This window comes from Danio aesculapii, chromosome 25 (assembly GCF_903798145.1).
Source record: "Danio aesculapii chromosome 25, fDanAes4.1, whole genome shotgun sequence".
NCBI lineage: Eukaryota > Metazoa > Chordata > Actinopteri > Cypriniformes > Danionidae > Danio > Danio aesculapii.
In genome coordinates this window covers 4197673-4206520 of record NC_079459.1, presented here as the reverse complement: position 1 = coordinate 4206520, position 8848 = coordinate 4197673, and positions in this window count along the sequence as shown.

Below are 8848 nucleotides of genomic sequence, written 5' to 3'. Positions count from 1 at the left end.
TTACGTAGGCGGAGGTATGTATGGCTGCATTTCATTTGTTTAAATGAAACGCTACGGGCGGTGTGACGCCGTTCCTTTCCGCGCTTACCAGCTGACCGCTTACCTCCGTATGGACGGCATTCCAGCTGCAACCAGTTTGTCCCATTAGCGCGCCATGTCCGTCGGCGGATTTGAGATGCAGAGAGGAATTGACCACGAAGACTGGGGTTCGAGTCCGGTGAAGAGCAGTTCCAGAAAGCAGGTAAGACAAAAACAGAAGCCAAAATATAAAACAAACAAGTGAATAGCAGGGTGAGGATGTGGTAAAAAAAAAGTCAGACGAGGGCTTTTATTTTTTTGGATTGCTTTTGAAACGTGTTGGTTGGGTTTAGGGAAGTGGGTGGGGGGTCAATCGATAAAATTGGTTGGGTTTAGGGAAGGGGGAGGGTGGGTCAGCCGATCGTTCGCTCAGTCAGTCAGAAAGTCTGTCCAAAAGTGAGTCGACAGCGGCCACTGGTGGGTTTACGCGAGAACAGGAGGAGCGAATGGCACTCGCAAGGGAAATTTGAGATCTCGATAAGCATACACAGCGACCTCTGGTGGACTCGCGAAAACAAAAACTACAGAAAAATGTGCCGCCAGGACGTATTTCACGGTCTCCACAAACGTTCGTGGAGGTACGTTTTCAGAATGTGCCTGGGTTGAAATGTTTAATATTGCTTTCGTTAATAAAATACAATTTTAGATATTATATTGTTTTGATTGACTGACTGACTAAAGCTGCGGTCACACTGGGCTTTTCCTCCCATAGACTTCCATTCATACGCACGCGAATGCGTCAGACCGGAAACGCAAGGTCATGCGTCAAGTTTCGCATGTCACTGCGGTGCAAAGTTCAAGCTTGGTGAACTCTGACCTGCGAAATCGTATCACCTGACTGCGTGAGACCAATCAGGGATCAAACCATGACCTCTCTGAACAGAAATTTAAAATATGGAGCAAATCGCTCGCTTTATTAATGTATAATCATCTTGTTTAATCCCGTCCCTTTTAGCAGCGCCGTACGACAGAATTTCCAACGCAATCTCACGGCTATTCGTAACTTTTTGATTTAGTGGCTAATTCGTATGAATTCATACGATCTAATTCGTACATTTTCGTACGATTTGCTCATCCCCCAATGACGGTTGGGTTTAGGGGTGGGGTTAGGTGCCACGCCTCCTTTTTAAAATCGTACAATTTCGTACGACTGAACTCGGACGAATTCGTACGAATTAGCCACTAAACTGACAAAACGTAAAATACTTACTTTTTCTCGTGAGATCAGGCTGGAATTTCGCACACAAACTCCAGCGTGACCGCAGCTTGATGTCACATCCCCGGCTCCTTCCTGCTGCTCCAATCACCAGTCTCCCTCACCATCTCGTTTTCAGCTCCAATCATCGCTCCCCTTCTCCCGCCACCTCTCATCACACCCGATCACTCTCACCTGAATTCTAATAAGACACAACCGCATCAGCAATCACCGTCCCCCATAAAGCATCCTCGATTCCAGTCGTTCATCTGCTGGAATTGATGTCAGATGGTTCACCTCACCTCCTCCCTGGTTTGCCTTTTTCTGTGGATGTTTCCCTTCTCCTATGGACATTTCTCCTAAACCTGTGGATGCACAAGCTGTGATTAAGGGAAGTGACTTTATACAGGTGGTTGCATGAAGATCATTGTTTACATTGTGAACTGGTTACAAGTCTGCTCCATCCAAGAATATCACTTACCTGCCACTTACCTACCATGGAATCCAAATTTTATGAAAAATACCAACACAATCTCACGGCAATTCGTAACTTTTTGATTTAGTGTCTAATTCGTATGAATTCGTACGATCTAATTCGTACAATTTAGTACAATTTGCCCATCCGCCAATGACGGTTGGGTTCAGGCGTGGGGTTAGGTGCCACGCCTCCTTTTCAAAATCGTACAATTTCGTACGACTGAACTCGTACGAATTCATAGGAATTAGCCACTAAACTGTCAAAACGTAAAATACTTACGTTTTCTCGTGAGATCAGGCTGAAAATACGCAATTCAATATCTTCAAGCTTTTTTTTATGTACGTTTACAATTGCAATTTGTGATGCTCAAACTAGATGAAACAAAACGAGCAGACAAAATGTTGTTCTATAAGTTGTCTTTTTGTTATGTTTATTTACCGTAGATCAATTCACTTGTGTACCCCACCAGAGTAGAAAAACAGTAGTCTCAACAGTTAATTGTGGAAATCAATTAAAGGGATGTTTCCCAGTATTGGGTATTGTGACTGGAAGGGCTTACTCTGTGTAAAACATATACTGGAATAGTTGGCGGTTCATTCCGCTGTGGTAACCCCTTGATTAAGCTGAAGGAAAATAAGTAGATTTAAAGGGATAGTTCTCCCAAAACTGAAAAATCTGTAATTGTCTGACTGTCTTTCTTCTGTCGAACACAAAAGAGGATATTTTGAAGAAAGGTGAAATTGTGTAACCATTGACATCCATAGTAAGGGGAAAAAACAAATACAATGGAAGTCAATGGTTTGTGGTTTCCAACATTCTTCAAAATATCATTTCTTTTTTGAAGATATTTTGAAGAAAGGTGAAAATGTGTAACCATTGACATCTATAGTAGGGGAAAAAACAAATACAATGGAAGTCAATGGTTACCGGTTTCCAAAATTCTTCAAAATATCTGTAGATTTCAACAGAATAAAGAAACGGTTTGGAGCCACTCGAGGGAGAGTAACCTGTAACCATTAACATCCTCAAAAAATAAATAAAAAAATGCTGCTGCTTTTTCAAACTGCTTATTTAAGATGAGCCGAAACAACACAATTCTTGAGGACAACTTAATTATTAAACTTAAGTATTGGGACAACTTAATTATGTTCAGTCTACTTTAAGTTTGAAAGGAACTGTGTGGAACCCAGCATTTTTTACAGTGCACTGTAACCATTGACACATAGGAAAAAAAGACAAATACTATGGAAGTCAGTGGTTAGCGGTTTACAACATTCTTCAAAGTATCTTCTTTAGTGTTTATCAGAATAAAGAAACTTATAAAGGTTTGGTGACACTTGAGAAAGAGTAAATAAACAGGAAATAGCCTAAATATTCTTTTTTTTTTTTTTTTTGGGGAGGGGGGGGGTGAACTATTTCTTTAATGAAAAAGCACAAAAAATAATCATTAAAAATATGTAAAATCTTTGTTTTGTCACATATTCATTCAAATCTGCAAACATGACAACAGTTTGGAGGTTATAATTACTGAAATTTCCTCATTTTTGATATCCAAACTAGATTAAAAAGCATAACTAATGAAAATATCTTATTTCTCAGAACTGGGTTGCGGTTGGAATGGCATCTGCAGCATAAAAACACATAGTTAGTGGTTCATTCCGCTGATAAATGAGAATACGCCGAATGAATGAATGAAAATATCATATTATAAAGAGTTATCACTTATTGCACACACTCTTAGAGAGCAGAGACAGAGAGAAAAGCCAAAACAAGCTTCGCAGTTTGGCGGTTGTGTGAATGTGAGCTGATTCTGTCATCCGTAAACATGCAGTCATTCAGCCGCCCGTCAGGAAAAAAACAGTCATTTTCCTCACAGACCGTCGACGCTTTTTTTTTCTTCTTCTCCTCTCCAAAACTTTCAGCAGGAGGAAAGACACTTCTAATCAGGTTGGCCGGGAACAAAAAGTGTTTAATGTCCTAATGGAAAGACAGAGTTCCACTTTTGAAAAAGCCACACATTACTTGTAAAGTGACTCCTCGGTGTCGTTACCTGAGCGCCGGCGGTTTATTTTTACCTCGCTTTTTCCTCCCCTCCTCATTCTTTAGCCGCTTCGGGAGATGGCGTTAGTTTGGCTTCATCTCTGACAAAAGATAAATGAGCTTGGGGTCTGTGGTGATCCACTATGGCTGCCAGGGGGTTCCAAAATAGCAAACTATTTTTCATAACGGGCCAAGTGATATGGAGTAGGATGCAGCAGGCGGGCGAACATTTACCATCTCCGCGTAGTGTGTATATATAAAAGTATATATATAAATATATGCAGAGATTCGATTCTTTTGCTCTCTGTTAAAGTTAACTTGAGAAGTTTAGCTTGTCTGTTGCTTGTGAGGAGGAGAGAGTTTGACGTTTTATTTAGATGGGAGATTGATTATTAAGTGCTTTTAGGGGATTTATGTTTTTAATATAGTCTTAATATTGTTACTTTTAATTAAATAGTCTAATTGTGGTCAGAATTCCACAGTTATTATAATGTTGCCTCTATTTTTACAGGTTAATTTACTGGCATTATTAGAGGAGGAGGTTAAAAAAAGCTTTTTTGTTAAATTTTCAGTTTATTATTAGGATTAATCGGAATTTTATGTCACACATGAACAGGTTATTTTTGAATTTTAATTTCATTTATTTTAAAATAAAATTAAACCTATATGTTATTTATTAAGCAAAAGAAAAGCCAGTCAAGCCTTAATATGATAAGACTAATAAAAATGAAGTGCTTTTAGAGGAAGTTTACAATTGTTTTTATATATTTATCTTAATAATTTATCTTATTTTATCTTAATAATTGTTGTTATCACGGTTAAGGGGGAGGTAAAAAAAAAATGTAAAATTCTTCCTTGTTTAATTTTCAGTATATTATTAGGATTGATTGTAATCTTATATATTTGAAGCATGCATATGTTATTTTTGTATTTTATTTTGTTTTTTCTTTAAATGTTCTACAATATATGTTATATATTAAGCAAAACAAAAGCCAGTCAAGCTTTAATGTGAACAGACATTAGGCTACTGAGGGGATTTTCTTTGTGAAAATAAAACCTTATTAAACTTTACATATGCAAGTTATATTTTTAATTATTAAAGTTTTTTTGTTGTTGTTGTTGTTGTTGTTGTTGTTAGAAAAATTTCAGTTTATTATTAGGATTGATAGTAATTTTATATATTTGAAGCATGCATGTGTTAACCCTATTAAACTTTCCCAAATACAAGTACAATTTTGCATTAAGCCAAAGGGTGTGTTTTTTTGCCAGATAATTTGGCAGGTGGGTGAACATTTACCATCTCTGTGTAAATAATTACAAATATACAGAGATATTCAATTCTTTTGCTCTCTGTTAAAGTTAAAGTTTAGCTCGGCTGTTGCTTGAGAGGAGGAGAGCGTTTGTCCCTTTATTTGGATGAGAAATTGATTATTAAATGCTTTTAGGGAGATTGTATGTAGCCTTAATATTTGTTATTGTCAATTAAATAGTCTAATTGTGGTCAGATTTTCACAGTTTATAATTTTGTCTGCATTTTCAGGTTCATTTACTGGCCTTATTAGAGGAGGAGGTTAAAAAAAGCTTTTTTTGTTGAATTTTCAGTTTATAATTAGAATTAATTGGAATTTTATGTCACACATGAACAGGTTATTTTTGTATTTTAATTTATTTTAAAATAAAATTAAACCTTGTTTATGCTATTATGTTATTTATTAAGCAAAATAATAGACAGTCAAGCCTTAATATGATAAGAATAATAAGAATGAAGTACTTCTAGAGGGAGTTTATTGATTTATTTTATTTTATAAATAAGTCTAGTCTTATTATCTATTAAAGTCTATTAAATCTAGTCTTAATATGTGTTATTGTTAATCAATTGGTAGCCTAATTGTGGTCAGAATCCACAGTTATCATAACTATGCCAGTATATTTGTACAGATTAATTGTAAAGGCATTAATATAGTTAAGTATGAGATTTAAAAAGATCTTTAACCTTTTTTATGCATGTGTTAACCCTATTAAACTTTCCCAAATACAAGTTAAAATTTTGATTAGGCCAAAGGGTGTGTTCTTTTGCCAGATAATGGAGCAGGTGGGTGAACATTTACCATCTCTGTGTAAATAATTATAAATATACAGAGATGTTCAATTCTTTTGCTCTCTGTTAAAGTTAACTTGAGAAGTTTAGCTTGTCTGTTGCTCGTGAGGTGGAGAGAGTTTGTCTGTTGCTTTACTTGGACCAGCGATTGATTATAAGAATATGAAGCACTTTTATAGGGAGTTTATTAAATGTTCTTTGAAATTCAAGTCTTAATATTTGTTATTGTTAATCAAATGATTGTGGTCAGAAGTCACAGTTATCATAATTATGCCTTTATTTATACAGATGAATTGTTAAGCAGTTATTACAGTTAAGAATGAATTAAAAAGGGTAAAATGCTTAACCTTTTTGTTTAATTTTCTGTTTATTATTACGATTAAATGGAATTTTATATATTTGAAACATGCATGTGTCATTTTTATATTTTAATTTAAATTTTTTAATAATTTTTATATTGAATTTTTATTTTTTTTAAATATATTTTACAATATATGTTATTTATTAAGCAAAACAAAAGCCAGTCAAGCTTTAATTGAGAGACATTGGCTACTGTTCATTATGGAGCAGGTGGGCGAACATTTACCATCTCGGTAGAGATTCAATTCTTTTACTCTCTGTTAAAGTTAACTTGAGAAGTTTAGCTTGTCTGTTGCTTGTGAGGAGGAGAAAGTTTGTCTCGTTTTATTTGGGTAAGCGATTGATTATTAAGAATATGAAGTGCTTTTATAGGGAGTTTATTGAATGTTTTTTGAAAATCCAGTTGTAATATTTGTTATTGTTAATCAAGTTGTAGCCTAATTGTGGTCAGAATTTACAGTTATCATAATTATGCCTGTATTTATACATATTAAAAGGTGATGTTACAGTTAAGGATGACATAATAAAAGGGTAAAATCCTTTACCTTCTTTGTTTAATTTCATTTCAGGATTCATTGGGATTGTATATATGCATATTTTTGTATTTATTATTATTATATATATATTTTAAATATATTAAATTTTTGTATTTATATATTTTTTTAATATTCTAAAATATATGTTATTTATTAAGCAAAACAAAAGCCAACAAGCCTTAATAGGGACAAGCCTTAATAAACAAGCCTTAATAGGGACAGATTAGAGAACTGTTTAATGAGAGAAATCACTGCAAACATGCTTTTTTTTACAGTCCAAATATCTTATTTTCACTCTGAATAATTTGATTTCACTTGCACCATTGGCAGATTATTGTGCTTGTCTTAAGGAAAAACTCACTTCATTTTGAGTCATTATTCCTTAAAGCATGACAATACTTTTTGCTTTTCTATAAAAAGCTTCTTTATTTAAGAATTTTGAGGTATTTGCACTAGAAACAAAACAAAAACTCCAAAGAAAGTATTTGTGCATTGATTTTTTAATGTGAAAATAAAAACTTTATTAAACTTTCTATATGCAAAACAGGTAAACGCGATATTTTCTCATTATTAAAAGGTGTTTTTTTTGCCAGATAATGGATGACTCTGGAGTAGGTGGGCGAACATTTACCATCTTGTGTAAGTAAATATGAATATATACAGAAATTCGATAATTTTACTCTGTTAAAGTTAAATTGAAGTTTAGCTTGTCTGTTGCTTGTGAGATTTTCATTTTATTTGGACGATTATTAAGAATAAAAAGGAGTTTATAGAAGGTTTTCGTCTACTAGTTGCTGTTGTATTATAGTGTTTGTTGTTGTTGATCAAATATTAACTAAGGTCAGCTTTTTATGCATATATCACAGTATGATGTGTGCATTTACAGATTATTTGTAATTTTGTGTCCAATTTGAAAGGAAGTAAAAAAAGTTGCATGTATGTTCAATTTTCAGATTAATAATAAAAATAATAATAATAATAAGAAGAAATAAATAAATAAATGAATAAATAAATGAATAAATGTATGAATGAATGAATAAATAAATAAATAAATACAAATAAAAATAAATAAATAAATAAATAAATGAATAAATGAATAAATGAATGAATGAATGAATGAATGAATGAATGAATAAATGAATGTATGAATGAATGAATGAATGAATGAATGAATGAATGAATGAATAAACAGAAGCTAATCAGAAATTAAACACACACATTAATAAAAACATATTAACCTTTAAGTATTTATAAAATATTTATTTTTATTAATATTAACTATATTATTATTATTTAAACAATTTTATTTTACTATATATCATAATTTTCAGTCAAGCCTTACAATGAACATATACTTTTTGTTGTGAAAAAATATTTTAATATGATAAATAAAGGCAAATTTAGTTTTTTATATAATTATTAACTTTTAATAACGTATTAAATAAAAAATAAACGTAATATTTTTGATAATTATTATTAACTTTAACAATTACAAACAATTCGTCATTTGAAATAATTGTGATCAGAAGTAATAAACGGCTAGAGTAATGCACAAAATAATTGACAGGTTATATACATTACAGATTATACTGTATATATTACTGACAGCTATAAAATAGATATATAATAATCACAGTAGTCAAATTGATGAGTATTTGAGAAAATCCAAAGCACTAATTCTCTTTTTTTTTTACCACACCCAAACAATTTATCTAGTGCAGTATGTTTGATTATTTTTCTGTGTTTGTGTGTGTGTGTGTGTGTGTGTGTGTGTGTGTGTGTGCAATGACAGAAAATGACCTACCCTGAATTGATTTTATACTAAAATTGTACATTATTATAATAAATTGCTGTTCAATTTACAACATCAACATTGTAATGCAATTCCAGCAAACACAGGATCTGCACGAATCAAACGCCTGTTTCGTTTTTTTTCCCTGCTGTGTGATGTAATTAATGTGGTGTTGTAGAACAGCTCAAATCCTTTGATAACCTCTGTTCTGCATCTCAGATCCGGCCATTAATCATCCTCGCAAACATGAGCATAGAAGAGGGCAATGTTG